This window comes from Vulpes lagopus, chromosome 24 (genome assembly GCF_018345385.1).
Source record: "Vulpes lagopus strain Blue_001 chromosome 24, ASM1834538v1, whole genome shotgun sequence".
Lineage (NCBI taxonomy): Eukaryota > Metazoa > Chordata > Mammalia > Carnivora > Canidae > Vulpes > Vulpes lagopus.
The window spans coordinates 13,192,868-13,215,503 of NC_054847.1; the positions used below are offsets into that span (position 1 = coordinate 13,192,868).

Consider the following 22,636-nt stretch of genomic DNA (forward strand, 5'->3'; position numbering starts at 1 on the left):
CTTTGCTTGAATCTCTATACATTAGAATTACACAGCGTTTATTTTATTTTATATTTGGATTTTGCCATAGACACATGACACTAGGAGTACTTAGCATATGACATTAACAGAAGATATAACCAATTAAAATGTATCGAGATTCACTTTTTTCACAACGGGTTTGCTGCCAGAACACAGGTGTCATGAAAACCACTGCTAAACCTAAATCAAAATGGGAAAAGAAAAGACTCACATCAACATCGTTGTCATTGGACATGTAGATTCAGGCAAGTCTACCACAACTGGCCATCTGATCTACAAATATGGTGGGATCGACAAAAGAACTATCTAAAAATTTGAGAAGGAGGCTGCTGAGATGGAAAAGGCTCTTTCAAGTATGCCTGGGTCTTGGATAAACTAAAAGCTGAATGAGAACGTGATATCACCATTGATTTCTCCCTGGGAAATTCGAGACCAACAAGTATTATGTGACCATTATTGATGCCCAGGATATAGAGACTTTATCAAAAACATGATTACAGGCACATCTCAGCCTGACTGTGCTGTCCTAATTATTGCTGCTGGTGTTGGTGAATTTGAAGCAGGTATCTCCAAGAATGGGCAGACCCATGAGCATGCCCTTCTGGCTTACACACTGGGTGTAAAACAACTAATTGTTGGTGTTAACAAAATGGATTCCAATGAACCACCCTACAGCCAGAAGAGATATGAGGAAATCATTAAGGAAGTCAGCACCTACATTAAGAAAATTGGCTACAACCCCAATACAGTAGCATTTGTGCCAATTTCTGGTTGGAATGGTGACAACATGCATGAGCCAAGTGCTAACATGCCTTGGTTCAAGGGATGGAAAGTCACCTATAAAGAAGGGAATGCCAGTGGAACCACACTGCTTGAAGCTCTGGATTGCATTCTGCCACCAACATGTCCAACTGATAAGTCCTTGCACCTGCCTCTCCAGGAAGTCTACACAATTGTTGGTATTGGTACTGTCCCAGTGGGTCAAGTGGAAACTGGGGTTCTTAAGCCTGGCATGGTGGTCACCTTTGCTCCGGTCAATGTTACAACTGAAGTCAAGTCTGTTGAAATGCACCATGAAGCTTTGAGGGAGGCTCTTCCTGGGGACAATGTGGGCTTCAATGTCAAGAACATATCTGTCAAAGATGTTCGTCATGGCAACGTGGCTGGTGACAGCAAAAATGAACCACCAATGGAAGTAGCTGGCTTCACGGCTCAGGTGATTATTCTGAACCACCCAGGCCAAATCAGTGCTAGATATGCACCTCTGATGTTTTGTCACACAGTCCACATTGCTTGCAAGTTTGCTGAGCTGAAGGAGAAGACAGATCATTGTTCTGGAAAAAAGCTGGAAGATGGTCCTAAGTTCTTGAAATCTGGCCATTGTTGATATGGTTCCTGGCAAACCTATGTGTGTTGAGAGCTTCTCTGACTATCCTCCTCTAGGCTGTTTTGCTGTTTGTGACATGAGATAGACAGTTGCTGTGGGTGTCATCAAAGCAGTGGACAAGAAGGGAGGTGGAGCTGTCAAAGGCATCAAGTCTGCCCAGAAAGCTCAGAAGGCTAAATGAGTATTATCCCAAATACCTGCCACCCATCTTAATCAGTGGTGGAAGAAGGGTCTCAGAACTGTTTGTGTCGATTGGCCATTTACGTTTAATAGTAAAAGACTGGTTATGATAACAGTGCATCATAAAACCTTCAGAAGGAAAGGAGAATGTTTTGTGGACCGTGTGTGTGTGTGTGTGTGTGTGTGTGTGTGTGTGTGTGTGTGGCAGTTTTAAATTATTAGTTTTTTAAATCAGTGCTTTTTCATGGAAACAACTTGACCAAAAATCTGTCACAGAATTTTAAGACCCATTAAAACAAAAGTTTAATGAGAAAAAAATGTATCAAGATTCTATAGAAATTGATAACTTATTCAGAAAACACAAAAATCTATCATATGTATGAATATACCTAATCAATCTCTATATAAACAGGGACCTTTTGTATTTTCCTGGTTCCATGTTAAATCTTAGTGATACTTAATGGATGTATCAAACTCTCTCGCAATCTTGAAATCAGAATAGGAGGCTTTTGGCTGAGGAAATTAAAAATACTTTAAAGAAAATTATTTATTTCACCACTTCATAATAAACCACTAACTGGATCAGTTACATAAAAATTTAAAAAATTATGACCCAGGCACTGTGGTAAGTCCTCTGTATGTTATAACTTCTCTCTTTTAGTACTACTGAAATTCATATAATCTGATCACTAACCTGTGGTACTGAGCCATTCATCATTGAACTTACATACTGACATTATGTGTAAGATCCCTGCTCAACATCTGTAAGACAGAGATAGAAAGAAGCCATTACAAATCCTAGGAAATTTTTATGACAAAAGAGTTGGCTCCTCAGTGGATAAAGTGTTTACAAAGTAACCTCAGGCATTAAAAGGGAAATAGAAGAGTTAGTCCATATTCTAAATTTGAGAGAGAGGAACCTTCAAAGTTATAAAAGAGAAGTAATAAGGAGAAAAAAAAATAGCTCAGGAGGCTGTTAGCCATGGATATCCAGAGCAACTACATGCTCATTAAGTATCCCCATCCTCTAGTAAATGGACATTAAATAATTCCAGATTTTTCTCCTTCCCTGTTTCAAAGCATTCTGTTTCTTCTTGCTGTCATGAAGTCTACCATCCTAACAGTAGCTGAGTCTTTCCTGACCAGCAAGACTCATTTTACTGCAATTTTCTGACAGCCCCTTGCCCCATGTTTCCACTCTATCATCTCTTTATATCAATGCTTTTGTATTAATGTGAATGTGTTATCCTTTATAATGGTCTTTTTCATTTCACTCACAGCCTTCTAGAGACAATCACTTAATCTAAAGGGACAGCTTCAATGGGAGGAATTTTAAGTACCATTCCAAATGAGCAAGAGGCATTTTGATCAGAAGAGCCTTAACAATATTTCTGAAACCAAAGTGAACAATCTGCCTGCTTTTTATCAGTTGTGAATTGACTCTTAGATCCCTCTACTCTAAGACAGCATCTGGACTATACATATAGAAATTCTAAAAAGTGGGGATCCCTGGGTGGTGCAGCGGTTTGGCGCCTGCCTTTGGCCCAGGGTGCGATCCTGGAGACCCGGGATCGAATCCCACATCGGGCTCCCGGTGCATGGAGCCTGCTTCTCCCTCTGCCTATGTCTCTGCCTCTCTCTCTCTCTCTCTCTCTCTCTCTCTGTGACTATCATAAATAAATAAAATTAAAAAAAAAAAAAAAAGAAATTCTAAAAAAGTAATTTTAACTATTAAGATAAGCTCATTATTCACCACAAGTTCAATCGCAATAAGCAAACATGTTAATATTTGTTGACATGACTTGGCAAGATCACAGAGCTAGAGTACACATGGAAGAGGAATCCAGCTTTCATGACACTCTTCCCCACATGCTCCCATAAGGCTTCTACGTATTTACTGTCTTCTTTGGTCATCCCAGACCATAAATTTACAATGTCCATGCCAATAACCTGTCTTTGTAATAATTACTTTAACAGATAAAAGATGTAGTTTTGGCCTTGATTTCCTTCTAAAAGCACTTAAACTGTAAGAGATCAGAATATGTCACCTCCTTGGGATGCCTGGATGGCTCCGTGGTTTAGCAGCTGCCTTTGGCCCAGGGCGTGATCCTGGAGTCCCACATTGGGCTCCCTGCAAGGAGCCTTCTCCCTCTACCTATGTCTCTGCCTTTCTCTCGCTCTAAGTCTCTCTTGAGCAAATAAATAAAATCTTAAAAAAAAGAAAAAAGAATATGTCACCTCAAATACGCTATTTTGGCATAAAAATTATTTTGAGCTGAAGACAACTGAGAAGCAAAAAAACCTCTCTGCCGCACTCCACCTTCAATTCACATAAAAGCAGGTTTAGGCATTTAATCATTGGTGAATCTTACCAGCCCTGAGAAGACATCAAGAGGCATCTACAGAACAAACCTTACTAAAACAGCCCTTACTTTCCATTAGTTTCCCTATATATTTACCTTCCTATGGTTTGCCTCCCTTGGAAATATAAAGCCGTTTTCTTCTGTCTTGTCATTTGTCTACAAATTTGTTCTTTGTTAATATGCTATATAACCCCTAGTTCTAACCATCTCTTTGAGTTATTCATCACCGAGTTTCTCCCTTATATATGTGAACTGTGCGTATTAATAAATTGTTTGATTTTCTCTTGTTAATCTGTCTTTTGTAAATCTAATTTGCAGGGCCCCAGGGAACCTAAGAGAATAGAGAAAAAAGGTTTATTTCCTCCCCTGCAATACAGAATTCAGAGTTTAAATATCAAAATGAATTAGTTAATCTTATTCAGAGAAAAATCTTACCCAGATTATCAGAAACATGTATTGGTTTAAAATAAAACTATAATCTCTTCCATATAACTGGTCTTCTAACATATCTATTTGAAAATATTTGGCAAACATAATTATAGTCACTGTTTATAATAAAAATATTATATTTTAATTTGTTAAAAAAACTGGTGGTTGAAATGGTTTCTGTGTTAAGGAATAAAAGTGTATGGAAAAGACTGTTTTCAGGTAACTTTGTGGAGATATGATGAAAGGTGCTCAAGGTATACAAAGGTATACAATCAATGAAAGATGTTAGTCTCTATCTAGCATCTATCTATCTATCTATCTATCTATCTATCTATCATCTATCTATCTGTCTATCAGAGAGTTTTAAGTGCTTGTATAGTCAATCTCTGAGATGTCTTATATGCAATCTCACTTATGGCTAATTTCTGCTGTTTTGTCTTCAACCTCTACCTTTTCTTTTAAGAACTATCTCCTATACAAAAACTTAATTTTTTTTAAATTCACCTGACTGAAATAGTTTCTCTACAGGTATAATGTTTTTCTTGAAACTTACTTGGTTGCTTGCTTTCATTTACATTTGGTATATATTTTAAAATTTAGATATATGAATATACATATAAAATATAACTAAGACAGTCTCAGCTAAAAGTTACCAGTAATATTTACTCTTTCAATATTTTAGATTCATAATGATGTATCTTTGTTTTATAAAAACTTAAATGATTACCTTTGACACCTCATCTGTTTATGGAAATTCTGTGGTTTCACTGATCTATTTTTTTTTTTAAGATTGTATTTATTTATTCATGAGAGACAGAGATAGAGAGAGAGAGGCAGAGACACAGGCAGAGGGAGAAGCAGGCTCCATGCAGGGAGCCTGACGTGGAACTCAATCCTGGGACTCCAGGACCAAGTCCTGGGCTGAAGGAAGGCGCTAAATCACTGAACCACCCAGGGATCCCCTCAACTGAATTTTCAATGACATATTTAAGAGATGGGATAAGGCTATCCTGCTGCAAATCACAAATTTTACTCCATGTCTGAATGTTCAACTGCACATGAAATTATAAATCATATTTTCAGTATACGTGTTTGAATGTAGTTTTCACTAATTCAAGTAGGCCCCTCATTTCAGAAAATCAAAACATCTTTATGGAGTACCTTCTGAATGTCAATTTCTACTAAGTCCCAGGGGTTCAACGATGTATAAAGATGATGTCTTTACTCAAAGATCGCACAGATTGTATTTGCATATTTAAGCTTTCTTTTGAGCTCTGGGGGAAAATATGTTCTTACAATTTAAGATTTATGCTGCAAATTGAGTAGTTTTTCTATAATATCTGATTGGATAATGCTATTTCTTTTTCGAACAATTTCTGCTTGCATATACAAATTTGTTGAAGAGGCAAAGTTCTAATAAAAATTTCATCTTAATAATAATAGATGAAAATATTCATTTGCAGAGAACAACAAGTCAGGCCACTTCTAATCCTTTTATCCTATCTCTGTTTTCATGCCTTTCTGGGGGTTAAACTTACCTAAATAAATACATGTATGTGTGTGTATATATTATATGAATATACACATATATTTTCAAAATAAATACATTTCATTTAGTTGTGTATAAATATATAAAAATATATTTTACAGGAATAATATTTAAAGTATTTAATCATAAATAAGGCATGCTGACTAAAGCCAGAACTTTCTCTGGAGGAGAGCAGGTATCATTTATAACCATAGTAATTATCAGTTAAATATCAGCCCTAGTTTTAGCAAATGGAATTTGGGCTATCAATACATCAACATTGACATCAAGCATCAGAGTCCCAATACAAGAGTTATTTTTTTCTAATTCATGTTATTTTGGGCAGAGGAATTTTGGTAGGATGACAGTAACATGATTTTAGAATGTCTCTGAACATTTGAACAAAAATAAATATATGTGTCAGGATAGCAAAAGAAGCATATGGCCAGCATCTACGATAAAATTAAGTGACAAAGTACTACCATAGTCCCCAAAATTTAAGTGGGAAAAAACAAACAAAACAAAAACCCACCATACATACACACAGCAATAAAATCCCTGTGTGTACACAGTGGTATAGAAGGACGCAGAAGGGAGAAGAGAATTTGGAGGTCCTTTTGGAGAGCTTAATGGAAGGCAATGGAAAGTGGTTTCAAGCCTCCAAGGAATGGGGGAACTGACTGTTTTGAGGTGAAGTTAAATGGTGCTAGAGTATTTGGGGATCTCAGAACTCTTGAAATGACCCACTAAAATATCCTTTCAGGACAAAGCCCCCAGATTATGAGAATTTGTTGAAGTCTACTTATAATTGATGTATGATTTTGTAACATCATACATTGATCATTTTGGAAATGCTGGATCACAAAATTATGCAATTCTTCCAGATATTTATACATTTAATTGTATGATATAAAAATCATATTCATAATAATCTCTTAATTCATAAATGTTGAAAAGCTGCCAATCTTATGGTGGCAGATAACTAAGTTTTCCTAAATTTTAATATTCATCTGAAAATAGAGATTTTTTTATGGGTAACAAATACAATCAGATTTTCTCTTGAAATTACAGGTTGAGTATGTTAATTTTCAACAATTTTTCTTTCAAAAATCCAACTCTGAATAACCTAATTTATTCTTCTGACTTTTTTTTTTCAAATAAAAATTAAGAAAGTAACGTTCAGCTTTCAAATCACACAACAGCACAAAACAAATACTTCTCCTGAAGACAACCATTGTACTTTGTTATGCAGGAAAAGTGCTTTATGCATATTGCTTATTTTATTACATCAAATATTAAAAGGACATATCTTTGTTGGCTGACATTTAATAAAGTTTATATTTTTTCATTTCTTCATCAAAAACATTCTTAAGAGACACTGGTTTTGGTTATTTCATTTTCTGTAAGTGTATGACAAAGAAGAATACAATGCCTACTAGTTCTGTTTGGTGTCACTGTTTTGTTTGCTAAATGACACCACTTTAATGACCCAACCCCACTGATTTTGCATCAGCAATAAAACGTTAATGTAGTTACTTTTAGATAAATTATCATATAAAATCAGCACTACTTGTATTTGTTGCCAAGTATTCACATAGAAATCTTCTAAAACTAGTTAGTGCTGATACTAGAAGAATATAAGCAAAATAATAACAAAGTAGATTAAAGCTGCATATTTTAAAATAAATTTCAAGAAATTAAGAAAATACTATAGAACTTGAAATAATAGCATATAGAATTATATAGACTCATAATGAGGTAATTGGAGAAAAGGGAGATTAATTTGAAAAGACACTGACAGAATTTGTACTGACAGAATTCAAAGACATTTTTACAAATTAAAAAAATAAATTATTTCAGAAATGAAGAATCAATGAAACACAAAGGTGAATAAACAACATGATAAAGTACTTAAGATAAATAGATGACATAAAGGGAAGAAATTTTAAAATGCATTAAAAATATAAAAAATGATTTGATTAATATAACATAAGCAAAGAAGATTCAATTTATATTTAATAATAATCCAGGAAGGAGAAAACTAAAGCAATAGAAATTTACTAAATTTACACTATAATTTAAGTTTGAAAGCTTAACAAAATATGAAAAATAGTTTTAAACTATTAATTAAACAAACATACTGTGTATCTGGAAACATCAATCCTGAATGGCCAACTCACAGACATAGATTCTAATAAAATTATTAAACTCAATATATATCATAGGAGAAAATTCTTTAGGCATCCAGGGCTCATATAACGTAGCAACACTTTTATAAAGCAGACATGGGAGATATTAAAAAAAAATAGATGCAGACTACAGACTGATACAGGAGACTCTAATGCATCTCTCTCAACCCAAGATAGATGAAGTGAACAAAATATTATAATAATGTAAAAATTTAACAATGAATGATAAACAATTTAACAATTATAACAATTAAAAATAAAGCAGATTTATCAATTATAGCAAAATATGCTACCCTAAAATTTGCCACTCTGATGTAAGGATTATTTTGAGCTGATGGCAAATAAAAAGAAACAGATACAAAAAAAGCTCTCTGTATACCCCCTATTTGCCAAAAACAGGACTAAAATTTTAAAGGTGTCCTCCCACCCACCCCTCCTAATCATTGGCTATAAATTAATGCCCTTTATAAGGCAATAATATTTATATACATATAACAGTGAACTCAAGTTCTTGAAATTAAGCTTTCTTTTCAAAATGTAAAGTGAGTGGTGATTAGGGAAAAAAAAATTACCAAAAGACCATATCTTAGGACACAAGGAATATCTCGTGTTTCAAATAATATAAATAATTTAAATCGTGTTTATCACCAGACATTTTAAAACAAGTCTTTACCCCTAAGGAAAAAAAAAAAGCTATACATATCTATACATATTCTATTCAATAATTCATTGGTCTAAGAATCAACTAAAAATTTGAAATTTACTGATTTAATAGTAACTAAAACATGACATGAAGCAATGATATAGAGCAAAAGTGCTTAGTAAAAGAAAATTCTTAGGATTAAAACCAAACAAAAATGAATGAATAAAACATTCAAGTTGAAAGTCAAAGAAGAATAATAAGGTTCACAGAAATAAAGTATAGAGAATAATCTAATAAAAGGCTAAATTAATGAGCTTGAAAACAGTAGAAGAAAAAAAAAATAAATGTTACATCCCAGATGAAATAATTTTGAAAATTACTGGTAATAAAAATTTGAATAGAATTAGAGATAGGAAGATTAGACCAAGATATCTATAAATAAGGACAGCCCCCTCACACATGCACATATACAAGCACTCACTCAAATGAATGCAAAAATGAAATACAGCTGAGATGTTTTCTTAAAAAATTTCTAAAAAACAAAAGCAAAACAAAAAACCTTTTATTTAAAGATCAGTTTTGCCAATACACGCTAAAGCATTCCAGAACATGGATATATAAGCAAAAATGTCCACAATTCCTTTATAAAGCAAGCATAACATCGTTTCAAAAATGGGGGAAAAAATTAATACCCTGAAATGAAAACTATAAATCAATCTCACTTTTAAATATCAAGAGAATCTGATATTATATTTAAAACTTATATAGCATTACTCCACTGTTTCAAGGGCACTCAATATTAGGAAATCTATTTACAACTCATATTAAAATATCTAAGAAGGAAAAAAATGATTCTCTCAATACCATAAAGATATATGACAAAATTCAATACCTGCGTAGACTAAATGCACTCAAAAAATATTTAAACCAAACAATTATCTTGTCTCTTAATGCAGAAACACCAGACTCTTTCCCATTAAAATTAAGAATAAGACAGGGACATCCCATATCTTCAGCAAATGCAAATAGGCTAGTGAAAGCAATTAGAGACATAACAATTAGAGAGAAAGAGGTAAAAGTTCCTCTATTTGCATATGACATATCCATATCTGATAGCTTCCTAAAATAATTATAGTAAACCTGTCCTGAAAATTAAATGATTTTGTAAAGTAGCTGGTTTGAAAAACAAACATAGAAAAGTCAGTAGACTTCATGGATACAAAAATACCAATTCTAAGAAAGAGAAGAAACAAATATTTATCATAGCAAACAAACAGAAAAAGAAAATAGGTAAAAATAGGCAAAAACGAGATGTGTCGATCCATATGAGCTGAACGACAAAACACTTCTGAATGAAACATATATCCAAACATGCTGTGTTCTTACTTAGGGAGGTTCAGCAGTATAAAGATATTACTTTTGCTGAAGTCAATTTATAAATTTAATACTGTGTCTCCACATAGTGGGTATTAACACTATTATATTATTGCAACATGCACCACTAATAAAGCATGAGAAATACATCCTGATAATCCTACAGAGTGATCGCCAGGATTTATTTTTGAGTGAAAAATTTAGGTGGAGAATGTGTTTTAATATGTTACTGTTTATTTAAGAAGCTAGAAATTAGTACCATCTATGCATATTTTGTCAAATCATACTGTTTAAAATGAATGCATAATCCATATTTTTAAGTGATATGTATAGGGAGAGATTAGGTAGAGTGAAGAATAGGACCTAGTTTTTACTTCCTTTTATATGTATTTAATTTTTAATCATCCAAGTATGTTAGATTATACACAACAAAGTTGAGTGTAATAAGCAGTACTTAAATATCTAAAGAAAATAAAACTAATAATTCTAACTTTATATTGAACATAAAGTACAAGTATATTGAAAGGACTTTTTCCAAATGATTTTTAAGTACATTAATATACCTCTATACTCCAAGTATTGAAAAAAAAGAAAATAAATAAACTAAATAAAATATGATTTACTAGTCTTATTATTAGTGGCGAGTTTGACATGTTTTCCCTGAGACTGCAATGTTGAATTATAGGTTGAAATCAATGAATCCTCACTTTTATTAAATGGGTAGTAAATGCATAACATTTTAATTTTTAAAAAGTTTTCTTATTCTGTCCACTGAAAAAGCCTCGAAAAAATGATCAACCCAATAGCACTGAGCACTTCTATTGGAAATTATAATGTGTAAATACAATTTCACACTGTAAAGCAGGAGAGCTCCAAGTTTGGGGAAAGAAATACAAAGAAAGTACAGAATATTTCTTCATATACAAAAAAAAAAAAAAAAAAAAAGAAACTATCACAGACTACCTGGATTATAACAAAAGGACTCAGGAATGAACGTAAAGATCAGCTCCAACAGCATAAAAGAGGCATGGTGTAAGCATCAGTTTGGATAATAAATTCAAACAATTAAGGCCCATACTATGTTTAAATTTGTAAGTTTCTAACAATTTTAAGACTAAAAGAATTCCACAGTAAATTTGGAGAATGACAGGAAATCAATTAATCATTTTGAAAAGTTTTAAATAAAGGGGGAATCTGAGACGTTTGTCCTGCCTTTTCTACACATACTGTAGGAAAAGGTTTGAAGGCAATACATTTATTTCCTTTATAGAAAATTTTGAATTAACTAAGAAAGAAGAGATGTAGAATTTCAAGCTTCGGGATCTTTAATGAACAAATAGAGCAAGCAAAGTACATAAAAAGTTTGTATGAGCACAACAAAACAATATCTTAGATGAAAAGATCCACATTAGGGATCTTTTCGAGGGGCAGAAATTATTTGTAAATCATGTATCTGATAAGAGATCGATATCAGAGTATTAAAAGACTTAAAAACAAAACAAAACAAAAAAAAAACAACCCATTGGTACCTGGGTGGCTCAGTCAGTTAAGCTACTGCTGGGATCCAGCCCTAAGGCGGACTCCATGTTCAGAGCCTGCTTATCCCTCTCCCACTGCTCCTCCACCCAGCTCATGATCTCTCTCTCTCAGTTGCTCTTTCTCTCTCAAATAAATAAATAAATAAATAAATAAATAAATAAATAAAATCTTTAAAAGAAATTTAAAAACAACCCGATTAAAAAATGGCAACCATTTTGGACATTTCTCTAAAGAAGACAAATGGCCAATACATAGATGAAAATATTCTCAATTATTATGCATTAGGTAAATGCTAATCAAAACCAAAAGATACCTCACACTCACTAGGATGCTTTAAAAAAAAATCTAGCATTTTCAGGATGTCAAGAAATTGGAGACTTTCACATTGCTGGTAGTAATGTAAAACAGTGCAGTCATGTTGAAAAAATGTTTGGCAACTGCTAAGCCAGTTTTCCTATGACCAAGTAACTCCCCTCCCAGGTACACAGACAAGACAATTGAAAACATATCCACACAGAAACACGACTACTTACAGTAACATGATTCATAATAGCCCCAAAGTGACAAAATACCAAATGTCTACTGATGAATGGATTAAGAAAATGTAGTATAAACATATAACGGGGGCATCTCTCAGCTATACAAAAAGAATGAAGTACTGATACATCCTGCGACATGGATCTACCTTGAAAATATTATGCTATGTGAAAGAAGTCAACCACTAAATTCCACATATTGTATGGTTCCATTTATATGAGAATTCCAAAACAGGCAAATCTATAGAAAAAGAAAATAGATTAGTGGTTGTCAGGAGCTAGGGAAAAGTGGACATGGAGGGTGATGGCAAAAATGTTATAAGGTTTCTTTATGGATGATAGAAATATTCTCAAAATAATGGTAATATTTGCATGAATTTGTGAATATACTAAAACCCATTGGATTGTACACTGTAATTTTTTAAAGTTTATTTATTTAAGTAATCTGTACACCCAGTGTGGAGCTCCATCTCATGACCATGAGATCAAGAGTCATGCACCTGCCAGTGGAGCCCGCCAGGCACCCCAGATTGTACACTTTAAAACATCATTTGTGTGGTTTTAAGAATTACATAGCTCATTAAAAAATAAACTTAAGCAGAAGGTCATAGAAAGAGAATATATCTGGGTCCTTTCAGCATTCAAGAAAAGTCACAGTTTATTGATCACAAATAGAAAGTGACAGGATTAAAATGTTTTCAATAAAGGTAAAGCTCAGATGAAGGATGGAGTCTCCTGTTGCTACAGATGATCTCAAATTAGCGACCCGTATTTTGAGTGATAGGGAAAGAGGTTCTCTATTCCTCCAAAGATTGTGTCTATCCTTAAACCATGCTGTAAAAAGAATTTAGGTTTAGTGACTGATTTCAGACCTGTTTAAAAGTAAATGTTAAGAAATATATTATTTTTTTAATACTAAAAATCTGTAATCCTGTAATAAGTAGTATGTGACTATATAAGATTTAAGAAGGCATTCGGGCTCCCAAACCTCATAGGCAAGAGGGAAAGGAGGCTGTGCTACTCTTCAAGCAGATTGACCTATTATTTCCCTTTCCAAATGGGACTAATTGGAGAACCTAAAACTGATCCCCTAAAATTTTAAAGGTCTTCAGACCTCATTGTAGGTAACATATTATACCTTATTTTATATATATATATATAATACATATATATAAAATTTATATAATATATATTTACATATATAATACATATATATAATATAATATATATAATACACATATATATAAAATTCATATACTATAATATATAATATAATATATACTTTATATATATAAAAATATATATAATACATATATATAAAATTATATATAATACATATATAAAATTTATATACTATAATATAATATATATTTTTATATATAAAAATATATATAAAAATATATATAATATAATATAATATATATTTTCATAAAAATATATATATTTTTATATACAAAAAATTATATATAAACATATATATAAAATATAAAATATATATTTTTATATATAAAAATAAAAATATATATAAAATATAAATTTTTATATTTATTTTAATATATATAAAATATATAAAATATATATTATTTTATATTTATATTGTTTATATATTTTTATATTTATTTTATATTTATTTATATTTATAATATAAATAAAAATATATAAAAATATATAAAAATATAAAAAATAAATTTTTATATATAAAAATAAAATTATATATTTTTATATATATATAAATATATAATACATATATAATCATATATAAATATATAATACATATATAATCATATATAAATATATAATACATATATATAATTATATATATATAATACATATATAATACATATATATAACATTTATATATTTTAGGACATACCACCTTGTACCTTAGATTCGGGCTCCCCGCGGTTACAGCCCCCGCGGGGTATGGGCCGGACCTCAGCTGCGCATGCGCGCTGGTGCCCAACAGCTGCCGCGAATTTCAAAAAGGTGCGGCGGAGAGTGGGGGGCGGGCGAGGCCGCGGTCTGGCCTCCGTTAGCGCCTCTGCTGCGGCGGAGAGACCCTCCCGGGGAGCTCCCGCCGCTCCCACAGACACTGTGGGATTAGTAAGTGGGTTTCCACATATCCTCCAGGTGCTCTTTTTTCTTTTTCTTTTTTTTTTTTTTTTAAAGATTTTACTTATTCGAGAGAGAGGCAGAGACACAGGGAGAAGCCGGCTCCCTGCGGGGCCCTTGCGGGAGGCGGTGCAGGGGCTGGGACCACGCCCTGAGCCAAGCCAGATGCTCAGCCACGGAGCCCCCGGCGTCCCTCTGGGTGCTTTTCAAAGGTGTTTTGCTCCGTGTCCTGACACAGGTGAGTAGTTGCATGGGACCTTTTTTTTTTTAAACATCTATTTTTATTTTTTGTGCATTTTTTTATTGGAGTTCAATTTGCCAGGATATAGTATATCACCCAGTGCTCATCCCGTCAAGTGCCCCCCTCAGTGCCCGTCACCCAGTCACCCCATGCCCCCACCCACCTCCCCTTCCACTACCCCTGGTTCCTTTCCCTTCAAGGGTGGTTCTCATCTCCCTAAGTTCTGTGTTTTCCTGTGCTTCCTCACTGGCAGCCTTCACAGCCAGGAGGAGTTTGGGTGCTCGCCTGTTCTGTGAAGGATGTAGGATTTGGGGTGCCTGATGTGGAACACAGAGCCCTCGCTTTTCAGGAAAAAAGTACTGCATTTTAGAGATCCCCTCTGATTGTGAATTGCTACCCCTGAAAAGTTTGTTTTGTGAGTTTGTGTTTTGTTTTTTTTTTTTTGATGAGACCCTAATCTTTTACCCCTTTGCGCGCTGCCCTTTCATCTTTTGTTGTGAAGACTCAGTTCATCTAGTTACCAAGTCCTTTTTTTTTTTTTTTTTTTTAATTTCAAGAGAGAGAGGGCGTGCACGAGTCGATGGCAGAATTTTAAGTAGCCTCCAAGCTCAGGCCTCAGCAGGACCTAGGCCTCTATCTCAAAACCCCCAGATTATAACCTGAAATCAAGAATCTGTGGTTTATCTGACTGAGCCATCCAATCACCCTTCAGGTCTTTTTCTAAGAAAATTACTGCATATGTCATTGTGGATTTGTCTGTGAGAAAAGGTGAGCTCAAGATCTAAGTACCATCTTGAACCTTATCCTCCCAGAAATCCTGGGCTCTGTGCAGGAAAGAATTGGGATTATGTCTCTTGGGGTAGGGTCCATTGTGCTTTGTATATGGGGAAAAATCAAAGGAGTGCTTGAAATGTATCATGTTCAACATTATGGACTGAGCCAGTGATAGCACTCCCTAAATGCTACCTTTATCTTCCTGAATTTTCCAATCTCTTTGCTGTTAAGAGCTGCCCAGAAAAACGGCCTACAGGGAGGTGTGATGGTATCACTTCAGAGAGATGGCAATTGAAAGCTTCTATTGGGCGTCTCCTTCAACCTTGAAGTTACAGCCAGGAGACAGGTGTTTCAGATAACAGTGGGAGTATAACCGTATGTATGACACCTGTCTGTGCATGACATCATGTGCGTAAGAAAGCTTGCTTGCTTTTTAAGATTTTATTTATTTACCCGTGAGAGACACAGAGAGGCAGAGACATAGGCAGAGGGAGAGCAGGCTCCTTGTGGGGAGCCCGATGGGGGACTTGATCCTAGCACCCCGGGATCATGACCTGAGCTGAAGGCAGATGCTCAACCACTGAGCCCTCCAGGTGTCCCAGCTTTATTTCTTTAACATTTTTTTTTTTCTTACAGTGAACTAATTAGCCTGTCTTGCTGTGACTAAGCCATTGGCTTTTAGTAAATTGACTTTATTAAGCTTACAGTTTCCTTATATAAAAATTGGGATAGTGATTATACTTAATTCCTGCAGCTGCTATAAAGGTGAAATAAATATGTCTGTTAATGAGCTTATCCTGGTGTTACTGAAACTCAGGTTCGGCTGCCTGTCTCTAGAAAAGCCATTACTCAAGAGATGAGTTTTCACTGGAAAGAAATACAAGCTTTCCTAAGGAAGCTGGTAACTTGGGGGAGAAGGTAGACTCTTATCCAAAGGCCAATTCCAAGCTTTCTCTCTGGCCCAGGGAATTTTAAAGGGATTAAGGGCAGTTAATCAGTAAGGGGTATGCAGTGGTCATAATATTTCTTGCTTATGTACAGACTAGATGGTGCAGTGACAGATGTTATCCCAGTGCTGGGAAGTTATACAAGGGGGTATGGTCCCTTAGTGCCCAGGGATTCTGTAAGGGGTCTGGTTTTTGTTTGGTGGTATGCCGAAGTTCTCTGTTCTTTTTAGGAAAGAATACACAACGTATAGATATATAAAGAAAGGTTGGTTAATCCATCATGTGGGCTAAGGTTATTTACTAAAGTTTAAAGGTGTCTGGATTGCCTGGAGGGGCTCAGGTGGCCTCACTGGGTCTTGGCAGAAAGCAATTAGTTAATGTTAGCTATTCTTATTACCTTTCTATTTCCTTAGCAAATAACAAACAGGCTAGGGTAGTGTATAAATCACACATATAAAAAGTATACATGAATGAGGCATTATATTCAATGATGTGGAATAATGAGAGAATTTAGGTTTTGAGAAGAATTCAAAATAACTGAGAGGTATGCTAGAATTTGACAAAGTGAATGAGGATAAACTAAAGAAAATTTCCAAATATTGTAAGGAGTCCAGATGAAGGTAAAAAAAATATATATATATAATTTCACAACCAAATTTTTTTAACTCCTTTTACTAATACCTATCAATTTGGAAACAAATGAAAAGCAGGCAAATGATACAGTTTCCTGGATTTGGGGAATGAGGAAAGCATACCAAAAGAAAGTTGGTTAAACACAAAGAATATGACTGGTTTGGGGTCTAAGCTGAGTAAACACTCAACTGAAATCCTAAGGTGGTGAGCTAGGGCAGTGGGTCATTTTATTTATTATTTCTGATTCTTTGGCAATACTTAATCTTTCTATAGGATATTCTTTCCTTTAGTTAAAACCAAGCTAACACACAAGATAAGAAAATTAAACTTACCCCCCCCCCTTTTTTTTTTAAATCAGTGTCCCTCTTCAGGAGGTTATTTGAATTGAGAAATAATTGTCAAGAAATGGCAGGACTTTACTACAAATTTCCCTAAATTGATAGTGGGATAGGTAACTGCATACAGACTCACTGCTATCCAATGTGACCATGGGCTGCAGAGTCCTTTTGACTTGGGGGAAAAAAACCCAGTAAATTTGTTATGGGATGATTATTCAAAGGAGCAGGTCCAAGGGGATAGCGTAGACCATAAGGGAGAGTTATAAATGACTCAGTGAAAATCAAAACATGATTGAATATGCTGATACATTTTAGTGAGTGATGACTCCTTTAGCTATAACATTTGAACTAAAATACCCATTTATACATTTGACATATTAATTAAATTAAGTGTTTAAAAAAAAAAAGATCTAATGTTGTATCAAACAGCACAATACCTGGCACATAGTAAGTGCAAAATAAATTTTTTGTTATCACATGATTTAAAGTCAACCTTGAAGTTGAAATTTGCCATTTATCCTAGGCAAGAGAATTTACAACTTGTTCTCCCCAGAGGCTTAAAATCCAATTACATCATACAGATCATTAAAAGTCACACATGGTGTCCTAAAGGGATAGAGAGTTGGAGTGTAATGACAATTACTCCCATTAAAAGTGCATATGAATGGGGAGGCTGGGTTACCTGTGTTTCCTTTGCTTTTCCCATCGGAATATGCCTTATGTAATCCATCAATCAGGAAAATTAATGGTGTGACTAGCAATTCAGGCCATACGGAGATAATCAAGGCATCATAAATCGTGTTAGAGCAAATAAAGCCTGCAAAATGGGACTGCTAGCACAGCAATCAAATTTCAAAACTGCCTGCCTGCACTAGAAACTGTGTCGATAATGAAGAGCAAAGGTGAAGAGAGAAAATGTCAGCTAGGAAAGAGTGTACCAACTCTTAGGAATAGAGGACAGAACAGATTTTGAGGGTCTTCTGGGAGCAAAAGTAAGACACCTTTAAACAAAAGGTCTGTGTAACCCCACTCCTCCTCACTGCTCAATGCCTTTTGCTGTATCTAGTGACAGGCTTTTACCACATTTGGTAGCATTTACCTCATTCTTCTGTGCCCCTTCTGGGCACCTATCTTACAGCCATTCTCCTTGTTCTTTGTTGCACCCTCACTAAGGAGATTGCAATTTCAGATATGTGACTTCCCAGCCTGGCATACTCATCCATATGGGTTTGCAACCAAAGCCTGGACAAAAGGATTGGAAAGGAATTCTGCTCAAGATTTCTGGAGAGAGTTACCTTTCCTGATAAAAACACAGTCACTCCTTGCCTGTCTATCCTGGGATATTGCTGTGAAAGCACATACTGTCTGGGGCAATTGCGGTTATCTTGAAACTAATGAAGGGGCCAAATTATAAACAGAGAAGAGGGAAGAGACTGGGGTTTGATTTCCTCACTGATCTGTTAAACTGCCCCTAGAGGCACCCAACTTCAGCTTCCTTGTGATCTGAGTAAAGAAAGGTTCTGGTCCTTTAAGCCAGTGCTTCTCGAACTTTGCATATAAATCACTTCAGGATCTGTTGCCTTTAAGTTTCTGATTCAGGAGGGCCTGGGTGATGCCTGAGAGTCTGCATTTCTTTTTTTCTTTTAGTTTCTTTCTTTTAGTTTCTCTATTTTCTTTCTTTCTTTCTTTCTTTCTTTCTTTCTTTCTTTCTTTCTTTCTTTCTTTCTTTCTTTCTTTCTTTCTTTCTTTCCTTTCTTCTCTCTCTCTCTTTCTCTCTTTCTTTCATTTGGAGAGTGGGGAGGGGAGCACAAAAGCACAAGCAGGGTGAGAGGGAGAAGCAGACTCCTCACTGAGCAGGGAGCTCAATGCAGGGCTTGATCTTGGATGAGCCAAAGGCAGCCACATAATGAACTGAGCCACCCTGGCACCCCAAGACTCTATTTCTAACAAACCTCTGATTGCCAAATTGCCCACATACTGGGTCATAAGTATTTAAGCTACCTCTAAGTTAGTGTTGAATTACTTGAAATCAGATGCATACTAAGTGGCAACACTGAATAGTGAGGGGTTCGAAAATGTAATCCAACCTGAAGATAAGCATGATGAACTTTAAGAATTTACCAGCTAAAAAAATTCATAGAGAGGATTATCAACATGTGAAGGATTTGAGTTCTTATGGTCTGTGTTCAAATCCTGGTTCTGTCATTTATAAGCAGTGTGACCCCTGGAAAATTGTTTAACCTCTCTGAATCTTGATCTCATCAGAGAACAATGTCTCACATGGTTGGTCTGAGCATTTGCTGAGATTATGTGACAAAAAGCCTAGATACTGAACATATGTGAGTTGTTCTTCTATTAATGATTTTGGACTTCTGTGTTGTTAAGCTTCACTCATGCCAGAGATTACTTAGATAAAATGGTGCTAAGTCTGATAGAGAACAGATTGTTTTAATCAGCCCAGAGGCTTTCATTCTACCCAAGCTGTATCAAAAGGCTTCCATACTTGTTATCAGATTGTCTTAAACTTAATTGGAAGTCTAAACAAAAAATCAAAATTGTACTTTGATATGACCTCTTTTTTTTTTTTTTTAATCTGTCTGCCTGTCTTTGATGAGAAAGGAGATTTTTTTTTAATCTCTCTTCCAAATTGCTGGAATTTTGCCAAATGAAATGACTGTCCTTAGCAGATTTGATCAGTGGTAAAAAAAAAAAAAAATCTATTTCCTATAGTGATAGAAAAGTGGGAGGTAATTCAATTTTCCTAAGTCAGGTTGCAAGTATTATTGTGGATGCCAGTTAAGGCTCTAAATGTTGCAACGTGCTTTCTGGATTTTAATGTTTGAAGATTAGGTGGAGTTTTCATGCTCAAAAACCTGGGTGCTTTGATCAACACATTTTAAATGCCTGTTGGAATGATTTTTGGGATGCTCCTGGCTTAATGTCAGAGCAAGGGATTTTACTAATGATATGCTAGGCATATAGACATTGTCTTCTAGGCAAAGGTTTCCATGGATGGAAATAATTCTTGCATATCTCCAATCTAAAGTGTATTTTAATATTACATAAGTCCTCTTGACGTCAGGGAATCCATGTAGCTTCAAATATGGCTACAGTGGAACACTAGCCTATCATTTACCTTTCAGTATAATCGCTATCCAATCATTCTCAAAAATATCTGAAATGTATATTTAAATAATCAAAATCCTTAGATGAAACCTCTCCTACTTCAAGAGTACTATAAAGCAGAATGGCTAAGAACAGGGGCTTATCAGATGGCTAGAGCTAAGTTTTAGGCTACTCATTCATTAGTTATGTAAATGTGAACACTTTACATATTCCTCTGAGACTCCATTTTCCTATTTGTAAAAAGGGTATCATTTTACATCAGGGGGTGTTGAGTAGTTTAATTTGACAATGAAAGTAGAGCGCTTAGTACATGCTTGGTGTTTCATAAGCATCCAGGAAATTTTAGGTAAAAACAGCTTATTCTTAACTGAAAAGGAAGCACTTCATTATTCTGATTTTACTTGTTCATTCTATAGTATTCACAGTGGTAAAATCTTGTGGGCAGAAAGGTTTCCCCACAAAGTAGGGCCTGTTGCATGTGTATTTTATGTCGAGAAACGATTCAAGGACCACACAGAACATATAGTCAACTGCTCCCGTCTTCCATTAACTGGACTTCAGTGCGGGTTATTAATATCCTCTTGTAGACTTGGAATGTTTAAATGATGTGTGTTGGTTCCAGTAGAGAGGTAACATGATGTCAGAGAATCCTCAGAACAGAAAGTGAAAGAGCGTGCAGCTGAGGGCTCAGGTTTTATTTATGCACTGCTGGTTGCTGTGCGATGTGAAGATGGTGAAAGCATTTGAGGAGCGACACAAGAGGTATTTCATACATGATTCTTTATATAAGCTGTGTGCCCTCAGTGACCTTTGAACTTGAGAGCAATTCAGTCCTAGATTCTTCTGTTTCAGCGCCTACCATTTGAAGACAGCAGCTTCAATAATTCCCTGTATGGTAAAGACCAATGATCCAGTCACCTCATCCTGGTAGAACTACAACTGGAATGTGCACAACCCTCAAAGGGAATTTCTAATAAATATCCAATCAGAAAAGACTTTCTCAGGGTGAACTGAGACCCTTAAGAGTGTGTGTGTGTGTGTGTGTGTGTGTGTGTGTGTGTGTGTGTGTTTGGTTTTGAGACCCAGGTTTTGAAGAGCATCTTTTTTATTTCCCAGGAAACTCAAGATCCAATGGTCTCCTTAGTCTCTATCTGTTGAGTTGGAGACTTCAATGGAGGCAATGAACATTAAAAAAAAAAAAAAAAAAAAAAAAGGTAACAACTCTTTCCTCCTTTAAAATAGTTTCAACAGGTTATGTGTTTATGGTTGATTTGATACTGCTTACCTGCTTTATAGAATTTTTTGAGTTCTTTTTAAACTTTAAAGGGCAAATCACACTTGAAAAGCTTGCTACTGGGGTTCTAGGAAACCCTTAGGATGCACAAATCCATGTGAAATAGTTGGATTACAACCAAAGGCAAATGTATAAAGGAGAAAGTTCAGTTACATGATTCCTTTAATAGCTGGTATCTGTTTTGGTGAGCAGTGAGCATTCCCTTTTCTAAAGTGGCCCAGTGACTAAAACTCAAAGAATCATGGAGATGAAAAATGTCCACCTTCCTATTAAACAGTATGTCTTCATTTGAGGTCCATTTAGCCTTTAAGGTGAAAGTGGGTTCCAGACAAATGTCTTTCGCATTAGAAACTGTATTAAATTAATTGAAAAATAGATAAACATTGATAATAGTAATAAAACAAGAGAAATGATAAACAGTAAATGGTAAATACTTTTAAAATGTTGCTCAAATAGACATTCAATAAAACCACATCTTTCAGACAACATAATTATTTGCATCATAAAAAACTCTAGTGGTTGAAATTTAAAATATTGATTAAAAAGCTTCAGTTGGACTTCAAATCAGCCTAAAAAGAAATTTCCATCTTAATAAAATAGGCAAAACTTTCCTTTTAAACATTAAACTTATTTTTTTTAAAAATGTGTTTATTATTCTTGAAAAAAGACCTGATATGGGTCTCTCAGAAAAGTGAGCCTTTCCCATTTTAAACTGAATCCAGCGGAGCAGTGAAGACACAATTCCAAAGCATCCAGAAGAAAAGTCAAATATCCAAAAAACAATATATACGCTTCCAAATACCCAGATTTTGGGGTTGATCCTTCAAGAAAATGGGAGAGTTACTGAACAGTTCTGTGACTTTTTTAAGCTTCCTCCTGGTGTTCTGATGTCATGATAATCCAGTCTGTCCTGAGGAATTTGAGAGAAACCACAAAAACACAGTACACTGCCTAGCTTGATCTAAACTTCTAAGCTTGGTTA

At 34.8% G+C, this 22,636-nt stretch overlaps 1 pseudogene; it reads left to right on the forward strand.

The window, feature by feature from the left end:
* The first annotated feature begins 211 nt into the window (after nucleotides 1-211).
* Nucleotides 212-1,589, forward strand: LOC121481804 (annotated as a pseudogene).
* The last annotated feature ends 21,047 nt before the right edge of the window (nucleotides 1,590-22,636 follow it).